The sequence below is a fragment of the Bos indicus genome, chromosome 24, assembly GCF_029378745.1.
Source record: "Bos indicus isolate NIAB-ARS_2022 breed Sahiwal x Tharparkar chromosome 24, NIAB-ARS_B.indTharparkar_mat_pri_1.0, whole genome shotgun sequence".
Lineage (NCBI taxonomy): Eukaryota > Metazoa > Chordata > Mammalia > Artiodactyla > Bovidae > Bos > Bos indicus.
The window spans coordinates 3368279-3389648 of NC_091783.1; the positions used below are offsets into that span (position 1 = coordinate 3368279).

Consider the following 21370-nt stretch of genomic DNA (forward strand, 5'->3'; position numbering starts at 1 on the left):
CATGCGTTCTCATGCTCCTCTGCAGCCGTCTAGGGTGGAGCCTAGTCAGCAGGGGACCCTCCCTGCACAGGGACACAGGTATTGCAGAGAGCAGGGAGCTGCTTGACTGGCACCCACAAACTTTGCTCTCTCCCTAGAAGCATGATCACTGACGTGCTGGCGACAGGAATGCTGGACCGCCTGGATCCCAAACAATTACTTTCCTCAGCTGTTAGATTTTCAAACGTGATCTATCGAGTGATGCTGACAGTAGATTTTCTGCCGGCAATAAAGGTGGCCTGATTCACAGAATAATTACTGTATGCAAATGAATGTGATTTTCCTCTGCCCTTTTATGGATGACTCTGCTCTGCCATTCATCAGGGCCACAAATTTCACTTGGGAGAAGATGGATTTAAAGAGACAGGCACCCCTGGAGCTTTGCAGTGAACTTACTAAATCCACACTAAGTGTCCTCATAAACAGGCTTGCCTGTGCCAGAGTGGGGCTGCCAGACTCTGACCTTTTGATCTGTGGATTGTTGCTGGGAAAACTGTTGCGAAAACATCTGACTTTGTGTGCTCCCAGGTCAGGGGTGCTTTGCTGCTTGGAAGAGCTGCTTCGTCCAGGTGCAGGGTGATTGTATGTGTGGATCAGGAGAACCTGGTGGACCTCCCCACCACCCACTGAACCCACTTTGATGTTTATGCACCTGCAGGAGGGGAACGGGAGGAGCGGAAAGCCCGTGCTCATATCCAGCGCTGGATCCGATGAAATTCCAGCTGAAGTGATGTGAAACAAGAGGTGGGTTTTTGTCTGACACTGAGGTGGAAGCAAAACAGACAGGAAAAGGAAGGAAGAAATGAACTGTTAGAAAAGCTTAAGTTCCACATCTTTGGGCCTGGTTTCTCAGGGACCTGGCAGCCTCCTCTTAAGTTGGTGGCATTTCTCTGTGAGCATCAGTGCCATGAGGACGTGGGAGGGGCGGGTTTGCCCTGGTTCCAGTGGGAGGTAAGACTGGCCAAGCCTGCAGGATGGAGTGAGCCGCCGGTCCCGATGCTGGGACCGGACCAGGCGGGCACAAGCTTGGGGAACATCCGAGGTCATCACGTGTCCCTGCTAAAGCCTCAGTTCCCCAGGTTTCCCCCAGCACACGGCGTGCACCTCATCCTCCGAGTGTGGAAAAAAGAGGACCCTGAGCCAGTGTTATAAATGGAAGTGCCCATCTGTCAGTGGGCTGTCTTGTTACTCATATTGTAACAATATATCGATGTCAGCACATCCAGAACGCACTTTCTTCCTCTGTCACTCACAGAAGAAAGGCAAGACACATCCATGTTTACCTGCGTGCCAGCAGCAGACGCCGCTGGAGGCCATCACAGCCTTCTCAAAATAGAGGCCCCTTGATACCGACTTTCCTGAGAGGACAGAACAGGTGAGCGGGGTCTCCAGGAGTTCCTTCTCTTCCCGGACCCAGCAGGTCTTCCCAACGGCTCACATGAGGGCCAGCACGTGACATTATTTGTGTATTTCTTTGATTTTTTTTGCATATTTTTATTTAAATTAAAAAAAAAATTCATGTTAAGTGTTAAAGGTTACTTTTCATTTACCATTATTAACCATAACTATGTGGCTCAGTTGGTAACCAATCTGCCTGCAATGCAGGAGACCCAGGCTCGACCCCTGGGTCAGCAAGATCCCCTGGAAAAGGGAATGACAACCCACTCCAGTCTTGCCTGGAGAATCCATGGACAGAGGAGCCTGGTGGGCTACAGTTCATGGGATCACAAAGAGTCAGACACAACAGAGTGACTAACACTTTCACTTTAAGACAAAATTTTAGATCAGTTCTTGATTGTGATAACTTTTCATAGGAAAAGAAAATTTTCCGCCCTTCACAAATGATAATGATGAATGATACCTCTTTCTTTAATATGAATTGTGCTATAATGTGGAAGGCTAATGTTGGAAAGGTGATTCAGTATTGGATAACCACAATTTATAAAGCAGCTTTAACCTGGCATACTACAGATTTATACAGTCGATAAAACATTTATTGAGAATTGTTTTTGTAGGTAGAAGGGGAAACAACCAATTTCTCAAATACTCTCATGAAAAACTAACTCAATTGAAAAAGTTTTAAATAACATACTTTTATAATATATGTTGATTTTTCATAGGTTTGCCAAAAATGGGTAATGACTTATTATTTGGGAGGAGTCAACAAAAGTAAGGTTGCTTATACTTGTGTTGCTAGATTTAAATGCAAATTGACAGGTTTAACTTTGGTTAAAAAAAAGTCCTGAGATATAAGTAACAATGTGAAGAAGACATAAGAAATTAATAACTGAAAGAGGGTTTTATAAAACAAAGTAACTTGAGTGGTATTAATTCTCAACAAGTTGACTTATTTTGTTTAGCAGAATTGTCCATCACCCTGTGTAATGGGTTGAATTATGTCCCCTGAAAAGAATATGGTGGGGGCCTAACTCCCAGTACCTCACAGTGGGACTTTATTTGAAGACAAGTCTTTAAGGTCATCAAGTTTAAAAAAGGTCATATGGGTGGCCCTAATCCAACATGGGTGTGTGCAAAGTCCCTTCAGTCATGTCTGATTCTTTGCAACCCTATGGACTGTAGCCCACCAGGCTCTTCTGGCCATGGAATTATCCAGGCAAGAATGTTAGAGTAGATTGCTGTGCCCTCCTCCAGAGGATCTTCCCAACTCAAGGACTGAACCCACATCTCTTGTGTCTCCTGCATTGGCAAGCAGGTTCTTCACTACTCATGCCACCTGGGAAGCCCTGTCCAACACGACTGGTGTCCTTAAAAGAAGGGGAGAATTGGATGGGGTTGCACACATGGAGAAGACTATGCCTCTACAAGCCAAGGAATACCAGAAATTGCCAGAAAACCAGAAGTAAGCAGGAGAGAGAGGGACCTGGAATAAATTCTCCTGGAGAATCACTAGACCTTGGACTTCCAGACTCCAAAACCATGACTGCATACATCCCTGTCGGTTAAGCTGCCCAGTTGGTGAGCATACTAATACCCCCTCCTGTTCTCACCCGCTGACTGAGACCTCCACCCTGCAGTTTTTGGGAAACCTGTCAGTCATATTCCATTACCTTTTGAGGCAACGCAGGACTGGCATCTTACTTTGTCACCCAGTCAGAGCATGGAGAAGAAACTGAGTTCCTCTTGGGGTGGAGGAACTCAGGTGGATCACCAAAAAAGCAAGAGAGTTCCAGGAAAAAAACATCTACTTCTGCTTTATTGACTATGCCAAAGCCTTTGGCTGTGTGGATCATGACAAACTGTGGAAAGTTCTTAAAGAGATGGGAATACCAGACCACCTGACCTGCCTCTTGAGCAATCTGTTTGCAGGTCAGGAAGCAACAGTTAGAACTGGACATGGAACAACACACTGGTTCCAAATAGGAAAAGGAGTATGTCAAGGTTGTATATTGTCACCCTGCTTATTTAACTTCTATGCAGAGTACATCATGAGAAACGCTGGGCTGGATGAAGCACAAGCTGGAATCAAGATTGCCGTGAGAAATATCAATAACCTCAGATAGGCAGATGACACCACCCTTATGGCAGAAAGTGAAGAACTAAAGAACCTCTTGATGAAAGTGAAAGGGGAGAGGAAAAATGTTGGCTTAAAACTCAACATTCAGAAAACTAAGATCATGGCATCTGGTCCCATCACTTCATGGCAAATAGATGGGTAAACAGTGGAAACAGTGACAGACTTTATTTTCTTGGGGTCCAAAGTCACTGCAGATGGTGACTGCAGCCATGCAACTAAAAGACACTCCTTGGAAGGAAAGTTATGACCAACTTAGACAGCATATTAAAAAGCAGAGATATTACTTTGCCAACAAAGATCCATCTAGTCAAAGCTATGGTTTTTCCAGTAGTCGTGTATGGATGTGAGAGTTGGACTATAAAGAAAGCTGAGCACCGAAGAATTGATGGTTTTGAACTGTGGTGTTGGAGAAGACTCTTGAGAGTCCCTTGGACTGCCAGGAGATCCAACCAGTCCATCCTAATGGAAAATCAGTCCTGAATATTCATTGGAAGAACTGCTGCTGAAGCTGAAACTCCAATACTTTGGCCACCTGATGCGAAGAACTGGCTCATTTGAAAAGACCCTGATACTGGGAAAGATTGAAGGCAAGAGGAAAAGGGGACGACAGAGGATGAGATGGTTGGATGGCATCACTGACTCAATGGACATGAGTTTGAGTAAACTCTGGGAGTTGGTGATAGACAGGGAGGCCTGGCGTGCTGCAGCTCATGGGGTCGCAAAGAGTTGGACATGACTGAGAGACTGAACTGAACTGGGCTGGAGAGGTGAGTCTAGGGCTGCTGGCTACCATATCTTCCTTAGTGTGAGAGAAGCTAGCAACAGTATAAAGAAACAGAGGTAACATAGAGAAATAACCAGACTGAAGTGGGAGGGAAGGGAAGCTTGGTGGTGTTTGAATCCCTGATTTCAATGGCCCTCAAGGTCAAGTGCACACCATCTTCCCAACGATATCGCATTCCTGCCTTATGTGTGTGCTAGGTCACTCAGTCGCGCCTGACTCTTTGTGACTCCGTGGACAGTAGCTGGCCAGGCTCCTCTGCCCATTGATTTTTTCCAGGCAAGAATACTAAAGTGGGTTGCCATTTCCTACACCAGGGGATCTTTCTGACTCAGGGACTGAACCCAAGTCTTTTGCATCTCCTGCATTGACAGGGGGATTCTTTATGACTAGCACCACCTGGGAATCCCCTTCCTGCCTAATGGCTTGTTCATTTCAGCACACAAATTCCCCTAAGCTAGTCTGAATTTCTGTTCTTGCAGGTAAACTCCATATTAATACAGTACTAGAAAATGAACAACATTTTAGCATTCCTATGTACCAAAAGTGGCGTTGGGGTCCCTTTTAGCAGGTACCTAAATTTATATCACAGATTAAAAAAGGTTTTGAAAACTATATGCTTTGTTGACTTAACATTATATCAATGAATGTTTACCTGAAATCAAATTATATTGCCTTGGTATTCAAGGTTACTCTTGGAGAGGCAGTCAAGGCTTTAGTCATTCTGATGAGAGAATTTTATTTATCTCTCTATGCAAATTTTACAAGATATTTCTTTAAATCTTGCACTGTGTCTTTATAACACGTTGCAATGACATTGCACCAGAAGGAATATTGAGTTGCAATTTTAAATATCGCTCATCTTTAGCCAGGAACTCACTGAGCTGAGACAGCCAGTATCTGGGCATTTGTCAGCGCTTATGAGAGTCTTATAAATTCTCCTCTAGACTTTTCCAACATTGTCTGCATTTGTTTGCCCCAAGTTTGTACCTCCCCCAATTCAACCTGCTCCCACCACAACATTCATCTTCTTAAACCTCATTCAATCATCCACTTGGCCATCATATGGCAGTTTGTGCATCACACTTCTATCGTGTGTGTATGCATGTCCATTACTCTCATCAGTGCTGAGAAGGTTTAGATCCCAAGATACAATGCTTGCCCTCAGGAGTTTTCAGTTAGGGCGCCGTTCCTGCTAGTCTACCACTCCAAAAGCGGTTAGTGCCTGCCACGGCTGGTTGGACAAAGTCCAAATGCCTTAGCTGACCAAAGTGTCCCTTAGCAGGAGTTGGAAGTGCAACTTACTCAAACATGGAAAATTTAGCTGGCATCCGGGTAGGTAATCAAATAGGCTGCCAAAACCTGGGAAGGTGTTAGGAGTTGGAGCCCAGAAATTCACGACAGACAAATGATGGCCTGGGGAGATACACAGCTGCAAGGACTCAGGCGTGAGTCAGCCCCTGAGCGGGGGAGCTCCCTTGCAAATAGATACTCAAATGTGGATGACATCAGACAGGAAGCATGAAAGTGCAATTGTTTGCCACCCTTGGGAAGTCAACCAAATGGCTTAATGATTTATTCTTATTCTTGGTTCATTCACTCAGTCGTAATGTCACCGAGTATGGGTTATATTTGCCAGTCTGGGTCCAGAGGACAAGCTAGGGCAGCTGTGGTCTGGAGAGGAAGGAACATGCCCTGGTGAGGTGGGTGATGAATGTCTATAAGCACAGCAAAGGGTGCCCATCAGCAGTTTCCCACAGCCGAGAACGGCAGCACCATCTATGAAGCAGGAGAGAGTCCTTCCCTAGAACCAGAGTGCTGGGGGTTGTCCTTGACACCTCCAATGCTTGGTGTCAGCTGTTTCCCTCTTTCTTTCCCATAGAGACTAGTTCCACTTCTCCATCCCCTCGACTCAGTGACCCATCCTTGACCATGAGCTGTAGGCAGAGATGACTGGTGTCATGTCTAACTCAGGAACGAGTCTCTGAATTCTCATAGCCCTAATTCAGCTGTCAGCCAGCTTCCAAGTGGAGAGTCTCCATCAGCCTGGAGACTGACTTGCTGCTGACTTGCTGTGAATGTGGAACTTGAAGGTGGAGTTGCTCTAAGAACTTCTAAACTGTCAGGATGTTGGTGCTCTTTGCCCCATGATGCAGCCGGGTCACCCTGAGCTGAGGCTCCTCCATGTCCCAGCGCTGTGCAGTCCCTCAGCTGTTCCTGCTGATGCTGCTTCCAGGTACGTGCTATGTCCCTACCCTTCTCACTGTACACCGCTATCCACCCAGCCCTCTTTTGCCATGGGTCCTCTTTCTCTCTGGCCTCCCTGTTTCGACTTTTGGTCACTTAAATAGATATTAGAATGATCCTTTTATAGTTCAGCTCAAATCAAGCCGCACAGTCTCCATCCTGAAACCCTCCCCTGGCTTCCCATTAGACCTCGAAGATGTACTGCTGCCCAGGGTCCCCACGGGGCCAAGAGCCCACCTCTTCCTCCCACCCACCTGTCCTCACCTCTGGCCACGTCACCCTTGTTCATTACTCCAGCCTTTATTTCAAGTCCCCACACTCCAAGCTGCCGCCTTTGCCGGGAATGTGCTTGCCTCGACCTTCACTCATCTAAGTCCTTCTCTGAAATGTCACCTCTTCAGAGAGATCTCTCCTGACCAGAACACCCCAGGAGCTTTCTCTCCCCACACGTGTTAATTTTCTGCAGAGCACTCATCGCCATCTGATGTTTTTCTTGCTTACGTGTTTGCTTGTTTTCAGTCTATCCCCATGAGGATGCGAGCCCATCTGAAGCAGGGGCCTTGCCTTGCTGGTTCACAACTGTATTTCCTAAAGCAGAAGGAGATCTGAAGTCAAAACGTGTAGCTCTCATGCTTGAGGGAGTGGCTCTGCATGTGAGGGAAAGAACACACGTGTGCTGACCACGAGCCCAGGGGCGCCAGGCGACCGAGGAGCAGCAACCATCAGGGATGTGGTCCAGCGGCTTTCCTGGCCACCTCTGTGCTCAAATTGACCCAGTGAGCTGTCCTTGACAATGTGGGCAGAGATGATTGGCATCATGTCTGTGCAGAAGCATTGACAATTCAGGGATGAGTCTCTGAATTCTCTGATCCTGCCTTGGCGATCGGTTCTGTAAAAATTAGACGTATGGCACGTAAGTGAGGTCTTTCCTCTTTCTCTTAAAAGATTTTAAGAGGAAATGAGCTTCTGGAGCCGCACTTTGGAATGAAAGTGGTGAAGAATTTCAGAGCATGATAATAGAATACTCTTCTATTTGTGAAAGTCTCCTTCCTGGAGACCTTTAAAAATGGGATACCATCAAGATGGAGTTTAATTTTTACTCTGTTCTGAAATGCAGTGGTGATGTTAACAATCACAGCCATGAGAGGTTGCTCAGAAAGTCACCATCCCACATCTCTGTGCAATATTGATTGCTTGGAACCAGAGGAAAGCTATACACTTTAATAACTATTTCAGTGTTTTTCTCTTTTACTTGAAGACTGTAAGGAAATAGCACTCAACAGAAATGGTGGGATTAAATGAGGATCAGCCCGTCTTTTCACTGTTGAGGACGTATTTAGATTTGTCTTAATAGGGTTTGCATGCTTTAGCTTTCCATGACTTAGCTTTAAATACTGTTTTGCAGCAGGTAAGGATCCTGTCGGGGCAAAAACACAGGCAGCTTTTTGACACTGCAAAAAGTCAGACCGTATGGATTGAAGCTCCTTCCGGCTCATTTAAAACAGCATTTGGTTTATTTTTTTCTACTTTATGATGTTACATCTTCCTTTCTGCTCTTAGACAATACCACTATTATTTCTTCTGACTCTACTTTTTCTGGTTAAAATGGCCTATTAAGTTGGGAACTTAAAGGTTGTTTAAAATGGGGTGAGACATTCAAAACAAGGAGCAGGACTGGGAAAGATTCTGGTTCTCTTAACCCAACATATTCGGGGAGCCTGGTGACTTGTTTTATGGGCTATGTGAACACGGCGAGCTATCTGATACAACCCTGACGCAGCCATAAACTTTGTTTTAACAGACATTTAAACAAAGCCTGCTCATTCTTAAGGTTATTGAAATTGATCACTCGCTACCTAGACTGGAACCATAGAGAAATTTATTGAGCCCCGAGAGGGCTGGCACTTGAGCCGCTTGCCAGGTAAACCGAGGCCTGGGAGGCACTCAACACAGAGCAGGTGGGGGCAGGGGTGTCGGGCTCTAGCTTTTAAGTCTCCAGAGCTCCGGCCACAGGCCACTTTCTGGCCAGGTGGTACAGGTTTTTGTTTTGTTTGGCTTTTTTGGTTTTGTCTTTTAGAATAGCAATTTAAGCTGGAGTGGCTGCTGTTGCTGCTAAGATTTTAGGCACACTGCCAGACATTTTCTTCACAAAGAAGAATGGGCAAAAGCCAGAAGCCTGCTGATTTTGCTTTGGTTGCGTGTATGATTTTTTTCATAGCTTCCCGGTTGGTCCTGCCTGGCCTTTTGTCTTCAATCTTAGTGATAAGCTTATCAGAATCCCAGCCTGTTGTCTTTGGTTGATGATTGCCGCATCCTTCTAATGATATAATTCTAAAAGAATTCGAGGAAGGAGGATAAGATCCAGGCCAGCTTGGGAAAATCCAATGTAAAGTAAATTCTGGAGGGGAGCCCCATGTGCCAGGCCTCCTCTGCCGCCCTGGGTTGCTGGGACGGCTTGACTTCTCCCTTCCTCCCCTGCTCCCAGTCAAGGAGTTCTTCCTCTGAGTCTTGGATATATTACCTATACTCACAGGTTCCTACACTTCCCAAAACTGGCCAAAGGATTGCAGACATACCGCTGGTGAACAGTTAGAAAAAAATAGATATTTTTTCAGTCATAGCATCCCACGGTGTCTCCACGTACAGTCTCGTGACACATGACAAATATAAAATGGCATTTCTTAGAACTTGTCAAAAATAAAATCCAGGTTGAGTGTGAATTGCCTTTGGGGAAAAAAAAGAATAAAAACAATCTGGAGTCTGTGTTTCAGGGTCACCCAGCCTACAATCGGGGTGAAAGGTGAAGGAGAGGAACAAATTGTTAATTAGGGGATGTTAAATAAGACCAGTGTTAAAAAAAGGAGAAAACCCAGTTGACTTCCACTTTGTGAAACAGCATTTAAGACATTATTTTCTGATTTATTGTGGAGGGGGGGGAGAATTTGAGATTTTCTGTTTGAAGGAGTTTTAAAATTCAACAGATCACAAAGAAAACATGTCTGTGAACTGCACTAAGAAGTAAAATTAGCATGTGTTAGCACAGAAATCATGTAACACTCAACTAGCAATGTTTCCGGCACAACACGGAAAGCTTTTCCTGAAGAACACTGTATTAAAATGACTCCTAATACTTTGACTGTTTTAGAACACAAAGTTTGCAGGGTTGATTGCAATTACAGAGTCCTTTCTTTTCATTTCATTTTGGTTTATATACTCTTAAGTTTTTGCTTCACTACCTTGCCTCTTAGACTTCTGTCTGTGTGTCTGTCTGTCTGTCTCTCTCCACATACACACACACACACTCACAGAGTAACCTCATTTTTAGGGTTTTTCATAGCGATTGCTCCCAAAGAAAGGCTCTCCACCAGTGCTGGTGCCTGTCACCGCAGCCCATCACTTGCTTGGTAATTAAACTCTGACTGATTTATTGACTGACAGCCAACAAATCCCAACCCGGTTTTTATGATATACATACGTCCCCGGGCTAAATTCACTCAAACAACAGCCCAGAGAGGGTTGGCGAAGGAGATGGAGGCGGGAGGAGGGAGAGTGATATGAAAATAAATAGGGAAACCAGCATCCCTTGGCCAAAGCAGACATTTTGCAAAAGAAAGAAAGGAAGGAAAAAACTCGATGCAACATCGTTTTCAAACCCTGAGTTCTGGGGCGCAGGGGAGGTGCTGGTAAACACCATACTTCAGCTTTGAGATCCATTTGAAGCGCCTCACGTACAAAAGCGCTCTGAAGGGGAAAACAAGATGGGCTTGCAGCTAATATTACAGTCAAGTTCCAATTTTACCTAAGGGAAGGCGGCTTTATTAAAAGTCATGGCTGAAATTGCGTGACAGGTGCCAATACCCCGCGTCCTGACAGATGTGCCGGTTGGCGGATGCCGTTCCCCTGTCAGCGGCCCCTGGATGGAGCTGCCCGCAGCCCCATTTGTCTCTCTTCCAGCGAGATCACACACGCCCGATGTTTGCCTCCAAGCTGCTCGGCGTGGTTTGATATGTGGAATCCTCACAATGAGACTTATTAAAAGACAGTCCATTATTTTTATTTAGAGCGTTTCCAAAACAAGCAGAGCGCGCACGGAGATAATTTAAAAATCGTGCGGCAGGCCATCTCCTGGCCAGCCTGGCTCCGTTTGAAATGCATAAGAAAGCAGCATTCTGGTCTGTGCACATACACACACGCACACACACACACACAAACACACGCACACACTTCCCTGTTCATGATGGCTGTAATCGGAGCGACAGAGTGTCAGGGCATCTCCTGGCCAGCCTGGCTCCGTTTGAAATGCACAGAAAAGCAGCATTCCAGTCTGTGCACACACACACACACACAGACACACAAACACACACACACATGCACGCACTTCCCTGTTCATGACGGCTGTGATCGGAGCGACATTTAACCCCTGACTAATAGCCCTGACACTCGAAAGCACTATTTTGCTATAAACCACGGGAGCATTTCAACATGAAGGATGAAACTTGCTGCCTTTTTTCCCTAAATCTTTCTTCCTTTTCGTCTTCTTTTTTTTCCTCTCCCGCTTTCCTTGCATCCCTCTTCTATTTTGTTACAGGTGGGTTTTCTCATTGCAGCGAGAGATATAAAATACTCCTGATTGGCTGTATTTATGGGGCCTTTTCGTCCTCCTGTTGGTTTCAAACACAAAGAAAAATGGTCTCTCTCGACCGTGCCTGGTTGGAACAGCAGGTAAAGCTCCAGCAGCCTCTTCTCCCCAGCCTCCGATGGAAAATTATTGCAGATGAAATGATTCTGTCCTGGAAATAGTAAGAGGAAAGTTTCAGGTTAGAGAGTGCTCGTGGCACACAGTGGATTGGCCACCAGGACGTGCAGGACCCAAGCCGGCTTTGCTTTCTCAGCAGGGGAAAGGCTGGAGGCAGAGCGGTCTCGAGAGTTGGACCACGCTTCCGATACCAAAGGGCAGGGTTTACCAGCATGACATTTGTTCTTAAGTGTGCAGACCGCTGGGCCCTCTCAGGTGTTCGAACCACTGGGCCCAGGGCCGCCTTGTGGCTTTACCCAGTGGGGTGAGAGCCAGCTCAGTGTTGATCAGCATCGCCTCCGTGACCTCATCCAGAAGCAGCGTGGACACAGGCTCACCTCCTCGCACCGAGGGCGGCTTTGGCCTGTCGCCCCAGCCAGCAGTCCACATGCTGGGGCGGAGCCCATCGCGGAGCAGCCTTAAGGTGTGGCCCACACAACACACGGCCCTGGTGGAGTGCTCAGGGACGGGCTGGTGCAGTCGGCCCTGTCACTCTTGCTGATTCCCCCCAAAACTACGTGGCTCTTGTTTTTACGGGCACCCTGGCAAACCACAAACAGTAAAAAAGAAAAAAAAATCATAATGGAAAAATTAAAAAAAAAAAACCACCAAATTACTGTCCTAATGGTGACATGTAAGATGGGTTCCAAGAAAGGACAGCCTCCTGAGGCTCCCCAGGTGACGGAAGCAGGTGGTCAGGTGAACTGCAATACCTTCATCCCTGGAGGCAGGTATGGTTGCAGACCCCAGAAGATGCATCTGTATAAATTCATTCATCTGCTTGTGTCATTCACGCATCAAGTGCCTATGAGCCTCCTAGGTCATTGTGCTAAGACACCGAGTAGGTCGTCCTAGCTTCAAAGAGGTCACTGATATGTTTAAGCAGAGAATAGGAGACCCTACATTGTTCTTTGCAAGAATTATGTGTATTTACATATTGCTTCTGCTGAAGGTATTCATTGGCTACTCTGTATATATTCTGCTGTGGAGCGTTTGAGTTATCTCTTCTAGCGCCCTTCTTATCAGGGAACCCAGATGAATACATTCAGTGTTCTTATTTTCGTCAGTTACAACATCACTCTCACCTACTTGCTGTGTGAGAGTGTTGTGAAAGTGTTGGTCATTCAGTTATGTCTGATTCTTTGCGACCCCTTGGACTGTAGCTCGCCAGGCTCCTCTGTCCATGGAATTCTCCAGGCAAGAGTACCGGAGTGGGTTGCCCTTTCCTTCTCCAGCGGATCTTCCCAATCTTCCCAAACCTGGGTCTCCTGCATTGCAGGTGGATTCTTTACCGTCTGAGCCACCAGGGAAGCCAGTGAAGATGCGTAGACTTGTTTAAAGTCCTCAAGACGTGTATTCACTAGGAATAGCATCTGTTGTTTTTCTCTGACTTCCGGATGTTATCCTTTTATTAATAGTATTGCTAGTTACTGAGCTCCCCAGAGGGAGAAGCAGCTTGTAGAACTGCTGCCCCCTCCTTCTCTAGAAGACCATGCCATGCTATCTTTGCATTCAGAGGCTGTCCATCCAGAAGAGCATTGATCTTCCCCACAGTTGTTCCACCTTTCGTAAATATTAGAATTATTTTGGGGTCATTTTCATTGTTTCATTTACTTATCAGATATATTCCTCACTTTCCCCACAAATATTCATTAAATTTCTGAGGCCTGATGATATACAAACACAGACATCCATGCCCTTGTGGATCTTAAAACTCTTAAGATCCTGTACTTGATTATGATCAAAAACTTCAAAGTTACTTTATAAACCAAATTACTGAGATTCATTTTTTGTCTATTTGTGGTTATCTTGTTTTTCAGTTGCTAAGTCTTGTCCCATTCTTTACAGCCCCATGCAGCATGCCAGGCTCCTATGTCCTCCATTATCTCCCGGAATTTGCTCAAAGTCGTGTCCATTGAGTTGGTGGTTCTATCCATCCTCTGTTGCTCCCCTTCTCCTCCTGCTTTCATTCTTTCCCAGCAATAGGGTCTTTTCCAATCAGTCAGCTCTTTGCATCAGGTGGCCAAAGTATTGGAGCTTCAGCTTCAGCATCAGTCCTTATAGTGAATATCCAGGATTCATTTCCTTTAGGATTGACTGGTTTGATCTCCTTGCAGTCCAGGGGAGTCTCAAGAGTCTTCCCCAGCACCACGGTTGGAAAGCATCGATCGTTTGGTGCTCAGCCTTCTTTGTGGTCCACTCTCATATCTGCACATGACTACTGGGAAAACCATTGTTTTGACTATATGGACTTTTATTGGCAAAGTGATGTCTCTGCTTTTTAATATGCTATCTATGTTTGTCTTAGCTTTCATTCCAAGGAGCAAGCATCTTTTAATTTCATGGCTGCAGTCACCATGAAAGTGAAGAAACTGAAAGCAAAGTCACTGAGTCACGTCCAACTCTGTGACCCCGTGGACTGTAGCTCACCAGGCTCCTCCATTCGTGGGGTTTTCCAGGCAAGAATACTGGAGTGGGTAGCCATTCCTTTCTCCAGGGGACCTTTCCCACTCAGGGATCAAACCCAGATCTCCCACATTGCAGGTGGATTCTTTACCATCTGAGCCATCAGGGTAGTAAAAGAAGGTTCTGTGTTTCATTTTGGCTGAAGAAGAAAGGTATTTGCTTGTGAATTTTTTTTGTGATTCTTTGTTTTCCTTGCTTAGAAGGCTTTGTTGTCTAGTAAATAAATTCAGGTTCTCTTTGTTTTTGGCGTTAAAGGTCCTTCCCAGTCTGACCTTGACCTGATTTCCCAGGCTCCCAGGCATCTGGGCCCTCCTGGCAGTCTCCTGTCCTCAGTGCTCTGGACAACAAAACCTGTGATTTGCTCAACAGGATGTGTGTTTCCCAGCTCTCAATCTTTGTATAAACTCTTGCTATGCCTGTAATCACTTCTGGGTTGGTAAAAATCATGTGTATTTTTCATGATCGGTCTTTATGGCTTTTTCTGACCCACTGTTCTGTACCCTTTGTGAATATCTCTAATATAGCACTTTGAACACTGTATTAAACATTTTTTTTTAATTCCTCATTTGTGGTATCAGCCTCGAATGCTCCATGGACAGAATCTGTGTCCTTCTCATCATCACTCTATACGTGAACTATCTCAGTGAGGTGACTAAATGTTTCCCACATACACCCAAACCTCACCTCTTTATGGGCTTTATAGGCAGTATTTCCATGGCTTTGAAACAAACTCTTATTGAGTCCTTAATAATTCTTGAAATATCTTCTGGGGGAAAATCCATTCCTTCTGGAAGACTTCACATTCCTGTAGTTAGAGCCTACCGTTTTCTCCTAAAAATGCTCAAGAGCTTCACTCATATTTCTATGGGGGCATTAATATGCTACGGTGTAATGTTATTTTAGTCCATAATTTGTTACCGTGACTAAAATACTTAGAAGGTATGTAGTGACACACAGCTTCTTTCTCTCATGTAGCCCCATAAATACAATGATCATCACACAGGAAGTGAAAGTGAAAGTCACTCAGTCATGTCCAATTCTTTGCAACCCCATGGACTGTAGCCCGCCAGGCTCCTCTGTCCATGGGAATCTCCAGGCCAGAACACTGGAGTGGGTAGCCGTTCCCTTTTCCAATCACACAGAAGGTACATCATGAATGCTAATCCAAAGGCGAGACAAATGAACTGATGCTCTACATATTCACAGACTACTTCAACTTGATCTGTCTAAAGTTGACTTTGTCATATTGTAGGATGGCACATGGTTCGTATTTGTCATTCAGGGTATCCTCTTTCTTCTCTCAAGGGTGAAGAGACAGTCTGGTGAGATCAAAGTTAACTTGGACTCACCGCTTTCCTTGAAGAGCCTTTCTTGGACTTTTTCAACTATTTTTTGACCTACACTCAGGATCCTGGTTTCTGTAACATTTGAGCCCAAGATAATTAGAGTTGTGAAGATTGCAGGGAAAACCTGCAACATGCAATGAAACAGAAAGCACGGAAGAAAGAGAATGAGGAAGGAGGAATGGAGGAGCACCAGCAAGTCAATGACACCTTCAATTCTACCTCCGGTTGCAGGATGTTTAAGCTTCAGTGCCAAGCACTGGCCACTTAACATGGTGGAAGTGTGCCAGGATTTATGCTGGCTTAGATCATTCAAGCTAGTGGGACCAGCTGTAGGGGGGCTCTGGGGACTCTGTTCAATATCATGACTGAAAAGGGAACGGTTAATACCTTTTTTGAGCTCTTTCAGGAAGTAATTTTACTCATATTTCAAGAGCCACAGTGTATTCAAGAATCAAAACTCTACTTTTCCTGTTTCTATGAGATTTTGTCTGTAGCTTTTATTTCAAGTGGCCTAAAAATACCTTTCACTGCTAGAATGTTCCTTCCCAGGTCACTGACCAAGCCTGCATTGAACTGGAATGGTTATGAGCTTGGGGTCTCATCTTCTCTTCCATTTCTGATGGAACTTTCTTTCATTTTCTTTTCTTTTTTGTTTAAACCAAAAAATTTGGATGAACAAATCCCACTGATTGTCTTAAAGCTGAGATGTGCAGTCAATGGATTCATCACAGAAGGTCAGGAGCAAAAAGAGGTAACTGGACAAAATTCTCTAAAGGAATGAAAATAGAGAAGAAAATGAAAGGAAAGTGGAGGAGTTCCCCTCTGACTGGGAGAGACCTGTGCTCACAGCTGGGACGTCCTGAATGGACCCCCTCACACACAGCATCTGCCATCCACCCACTGAGGGGAGAGTTAACAGGCTTGGACGAGAGAGAGAGATTGGGATGCTCTCATGGAGAAAAGTCAAATTAGTGGAAGAGTAACGCTGAGTAAAAGCTCAATAAATGAATGTGTGGTTCAAGGAGTCAGTCCAGCCACACCCATCTCCCAACCAAGTAGCACCTTCACTGTGTTACGGGTGATACTGGCTCCATCACACAAATGCAGCTGCCTCCACACACAGAAATTCATGCCTGATGAAACGATCAACCTCAGTTGTTATCTTATAATGACACATTAGTAGCTGCTGGATATGTGTTAGGACACCAGGTCTTTTGCTGAGTTGAGAAAAGATCGTCAGGTTTGCAAGAGTTTCTCTATCACTCGCCGCATTCAATCATTTCATCATTTTAGCACACTTTACCTAGAGATTATTTTACGCTCAATGAAAAGACTCTTTATTACCCGAAACCTTTGGTCCCCAAATTCTAAATCTGTTTGTTAAGTATTCTGTGGCTCCTGAGATTGTGGAATAAATGTCAAACAAAATGCTCCTAACTAATTTGCAAGCCACATTTGAAAAAAAAAAAACAAAAACCTTATGTCATTCAATATAAGAATCTATTTTGAAAACAGTTCAGTTGGGTTCCCTCCCCAAAGGCCAAGGTCCTGTGGAGGTTGTCACTCGTTCCTGCTTTGTTTGGAAGACTTACCTACTCCCCTCACTGATCCAGTCTTGGGGTTCATGCTGGGAAAACAGGTATTGACACCATCTTTAGGATCTGAGGGTAGAGTCAGAGGTGTGCACACATGCGCATGTGTATGTGTGTTTACATGTGAACATGTGTGCGTGTGAATGTGTGTGCATATGCACGTGTGTGTGCTTAGGCCAGTGGTTTCCATCAGAAGACCTGAAAGGATGGGGGGAACTTCCCACTTGACACTGGCCTGGAGACTCAGAGATCTGCCTCAAGTGATGGCTCAGCATCCAGCTTCCTTGGAGGGAGGCGCCTCTCCCCACAACATCTCCACCCCCACTTGGCGTGACCTCACTTTCAGGAAGGATGTGCATGTCCTTCTGGTTTCTTTCTTGGGGAAACACGTGGGAGGCTGTGAAGGTTGGAACTCTGTGCAAAACGTTCCTCTGGTCTTTGGGAAGCATCACACTTGGTCTGCCATGTTTCTCACTGGCCAGTTCCTTTAGTTGCTGCCCAAATGTGGAGCAGAGTCGATGAAATCCCACGATGTGAAGAGGTGAGGCCCAGGCAGTCAAAGGACCCGAGACCTTTCTGTGTGGCGGTGACTCGCAGGCTGTTGACCAAGGTCCGCGCTGACCGGTGCGAGCCTGTGCCGGGCGTCTGTGGCTGCATGTGGAGCCCGTCCTGGGGTTCAAGAGATGATCAGTAGCCAAGGCAACAGTGGCCTTCAGCCCAGCTAGGATGCCTGGGGAGGGCCGTGACGGGCTGAGGGGCAAACACAGGAGCTGATATGAAACAAATCACTTCTTCCCAGGAGTTTCGGAGGCGGTGGTGTGACCAGACAGAAATCAGGCTGAAAGGACATCTGCTCGCGTTCAATGTGTTCAACTGTCTTCTTCCCCTAGGGTGTGAGTTCTTTAAGAACAAGCCCTGCAGTCTGTTTATTGTATTATTTGAGACCCTGGCCCATAGTAGGAATTCAGTAATTGTTGCCTAAACTATGAATTTTGTTGAAATATGAGAATTTCAGTGTGTTGCAAATCATTAAAAGTCTGGAACAATTGTTGTTTAGTCACTAAGTCATGTCTGACTCTTTGTGACCCCGTAGACTATAGCCTGCAAGGCTCCTCTGTCCTTAGGATTTCCCAGGCAAGAATATTGGAGTAGGTTACCATTTCCTTCTCCAGGGGATCTTCCCGACCTGGAGATCAAACTTGGGTCTCCTGCATTGGTAGGCAGATTCTCTACTGTTCAGCACCCGGGGAAGCCGCTGCAACAGTAGAGAGTGTTTTTTTGTTTTTTCTAGATAAATTTCCATAGACAGTACCAGATACAACAGAATTCTCTTTTCTGATTATCTGTCACCCACCTTCCAATAGCCCTTTGAAAGCTTGCTGTTTCATGATGTGTGTCTATCTCTGTACAGAGACACACACTATATTTTAAGGTCTAATTCAGGCCATCTGCTCTTTCATGGAAAGTGATTGCTCTTAGATTCTTTTAATGTTTCTACTTATAAAAGATCATAGGTCTGTATAATAATTAGTCTTTTCCTACTAATTGGTGACAACTTGAATCCCCTTTTATCTAGCATGAAAATGTTTTAAATATTAACTAGGTTTCACAATCTGCGTGCGATTTGTGCTGCGTGACTGTGGCAGAGAGGGTCAGCTGGTCGCCTGAAGCAAGGCCAGCCAGGGGCTGCGGTCCCTGCAGAGTCATACGCGGGTCGGGCGGCCCAGCCCCACAGCCATCTGAAAGCGGCTGTCCCCAGGCGTCGGAACACTGCCGCTCCTGGAAGCCGGCCCCCCGCTGAACAATGTGACAGCCTCGTTTGATTTTTAGGAGTCAAGTCAGTCAACTCGTCTAACATTTCTGCAGTGTGATCAATCAAGTAGGCCAAGGAATCGAATCACGTGTGGGCAAAGAGTTCTAGCAAAAGCAGGTTTACACCATGTACTTCATTGAAATGCTACATGAGACTCTTTTCCCTGGCGGTCCAGTGGTTAAGACTTCACCTTCCAATGCGGTTGATGTGGGTGCAATCCCTGGTCAGGAAGCTAAGATCCCATACACTCAGGGCCAAAACACTAAAACATGAAACAGAAAGAAATATTGAAACAAATTCAATAAAGACTTTAAAAGAAGTTACATGAGGTAGGCATCATTTTAGAGAAAATCTATATGTCCTATAGCTGCATCTGTGTTTATAGAAGTGGATATTTTTGTAATAATGTGCACTGATTTATCATATAGATGGGTAACTAATTATGTCAAATGCATTAATTAATTATGTAATAGTGTGTATTGCATACTATCAATTATATAATAAAATTATATACTATGAAATAATTTAATCATTAAAATCACATTAACAACCATGTCATTATTATATAATCATTTTATTAATTAATGTGCTAAATTTAGTGATTATAATTAATATGATAGTTATATATGTTAATGTAAGGCATTGATAATTTATGTGTTAAAATAAAGCCATTGTCTATAGTAGCAATATTTTCTAAAGATTAATAGCTGTATATTGCTTTCTAGTTTAAAAACTTGAGTAATGCTAATACGAGCCATGACCCTCAATTCCAGCAGGCCCTGGAGCCCTCAAGCCTCGGGAGGGCTGTGTGTGTGTGAGGTGTGAGGCTTTTCCTCTGAGTCCACCCTTCCAGACAGTCTTGTTCTCCAGCTGAAAGGGGAGCAAGAGGTGTCCCGCCACTCAGAGTCCATCTCTGTTGGCAGGTCTGGGTGGCACATGTCAGGGCCATGACATACCCTCTGCCCCCTCAGCTCTCTATTGGCTGTGAGACGCCCAAGGAGAGGGTATGGCCCCCTTTGAACGTGTGGTCATCAGGCAGAGGTTGTCCCTTCTCCACAGAGGTGAGCTGCCAGGTTCCACCTTCTGAACCCACCTGCTGAAGTGCAAATGTGTGGCTAGAATAACCAACTGCACCCTTATCCCCTGACAGTGGATAGGACCTGGCCCACCAGCAGGGCCCTCGGGGAGCCGGAGACGGAGCGGCAAGGGCTAAGCGGCTGTTGGACTCGTGGCCCAAGGTGGACAAATGGGGCCGTGGTGAACCCCGAGGTCAGAGATGGGAAAGCGAGGGCAGAGAGGAGGCAGGGGCTTTAGGAGAAGGAGCAGGACACCTCGGTATGCCATAGAGGAGCTGGTGTGCGGAGGGATACAGGGATGCCCCGAGTATACAGCCCATATGAGGGGCTGGTCCTGCTGGCATCTCCAGGAGCTGCCTGGATTCTCTGCACACACTCACAGAGAGAAGTACGTTCTCCCCAGTTCCTCATCTTTTCATCACTGTGTTAAGTGTGACCTTGAACTTACTAATTATCCACAGAAAACCTGTGGCACCACTGGCAGTACCTTTTGCCTGTCAGGGTCTTCATGTACTATTCATTGACCAGAAAGAGGCCAGGGAGCATCATTCTGCTTCACTCTGGGTCCACAAAGCAGGGGGCTGTGACGTTTATGATTTGTGAAGGAGGAAACAAATCCCAAAGAAGAAAACAAAGGTACATGGCAGAGGACAACACACCTCAGAACTGCATCAACCTCCATCTATTTCATGGCAATGTCTTCCAAAAATGTGGGTTGTTTTTTTTGGAAAGGGGTATCATGGAAAAATACAAATAATGCCTTATTTTGATTGCAATGTTTGAAAGATTATTATTTTTGTCTCACAGAGAATGATCAATAGTTTGTGCTTTTATTTAAAAGTCACACACCATGACTTGACCCCATCCTGACCCCTTCCAGCACTTTCCCGGGTACATCAGTTGTGGAGCTCTGTACTTGGAGTACAGACTCAGAGCTCCAGTCCTTTCCATACTGATGAGATAACGCATGTAAATCTCTTGGATTACTGCCTGGAATTTAATGAAGGCTCAATCAGCATTAGTGAGTTATTACCATTATTCTAGTTTCTGAATCCTCGTGGTTTGGCTGGGAAGGTTCACTCCAGTAACTGGGCCCAGTGACTCTGAGTTTGCCTATGTCATCCTGCATTCATTGGAGTCACATGTCCTGAGAGCACTCTTTGCACCGAGCCAGAGTCCTTTTCCGAATAATACCACTTGAACACCATCAGAAACCGGCTGCTTAGTTGTTCCTGCTTCTTTTGGTTTTGAAGTGCATGTTCATTTACTCTCTCAAAACAGCACTTCACATAAGTGAAGAAACTACCCCCAAAAAGGTTTTGGTCTCATAAAAATGTTTTCAAGTATGAAAAGTATGTCAGTTTCTCAGTCATGTCCGACTCTTTGCGAACCCGTGGGCTCCTCTGTCCATGGAATTCTCCAGGCAGGAACACTGGAGTGGGTTGCCATGCCCTTCTCCAGGGGATCTTTCCAACCCAGGGATCGAACCTGGTCTCCTGCATTGCAGGCAAATTGTTTGCCATCTGAGCCACTAGGTAAGCCCTTCAAGTATGAAAATGTAAGCTAAAAAAAGTACCTGCTGAAAAGTGGCAAACAAGCCATTCATCTTAACATGCAAAAAGACTTTTTTTGGTCAATGAGTAGTACATGAAAAACCCAGTAGTCAAAAGAGTGGAACAG

At 45.3% G+C, this 21370-nt stretch overlaps 1 long non-coding RNA gene across 2 annotated transcripts; it reads left to right on the forward strand.

The window, feature by feature from the left end:
* Positions 1-566: 566 nt before the first annotated feature.
* LOC109578016 (uncharacterized) lies at positions 567-17849 on the forward strand. Of its 2 annotated transcripts, none has more exons than XR_002183643.2 (3): positions 567-783; positions 1295-1414; positions 15169-17849. It is a non-coding gene; the product is annotated as an uncharacterized lncRNA (long non-coding RNA). The 2 variants fall into 2 exon arrangements; XR_011563756.1 differs by lacking the exon at positions 15169-17849 and adding an exon at positions 2753-6494.
* The last annotated feature ends 3521 nt before the right edge of the window (positions 17850-21370 follow it).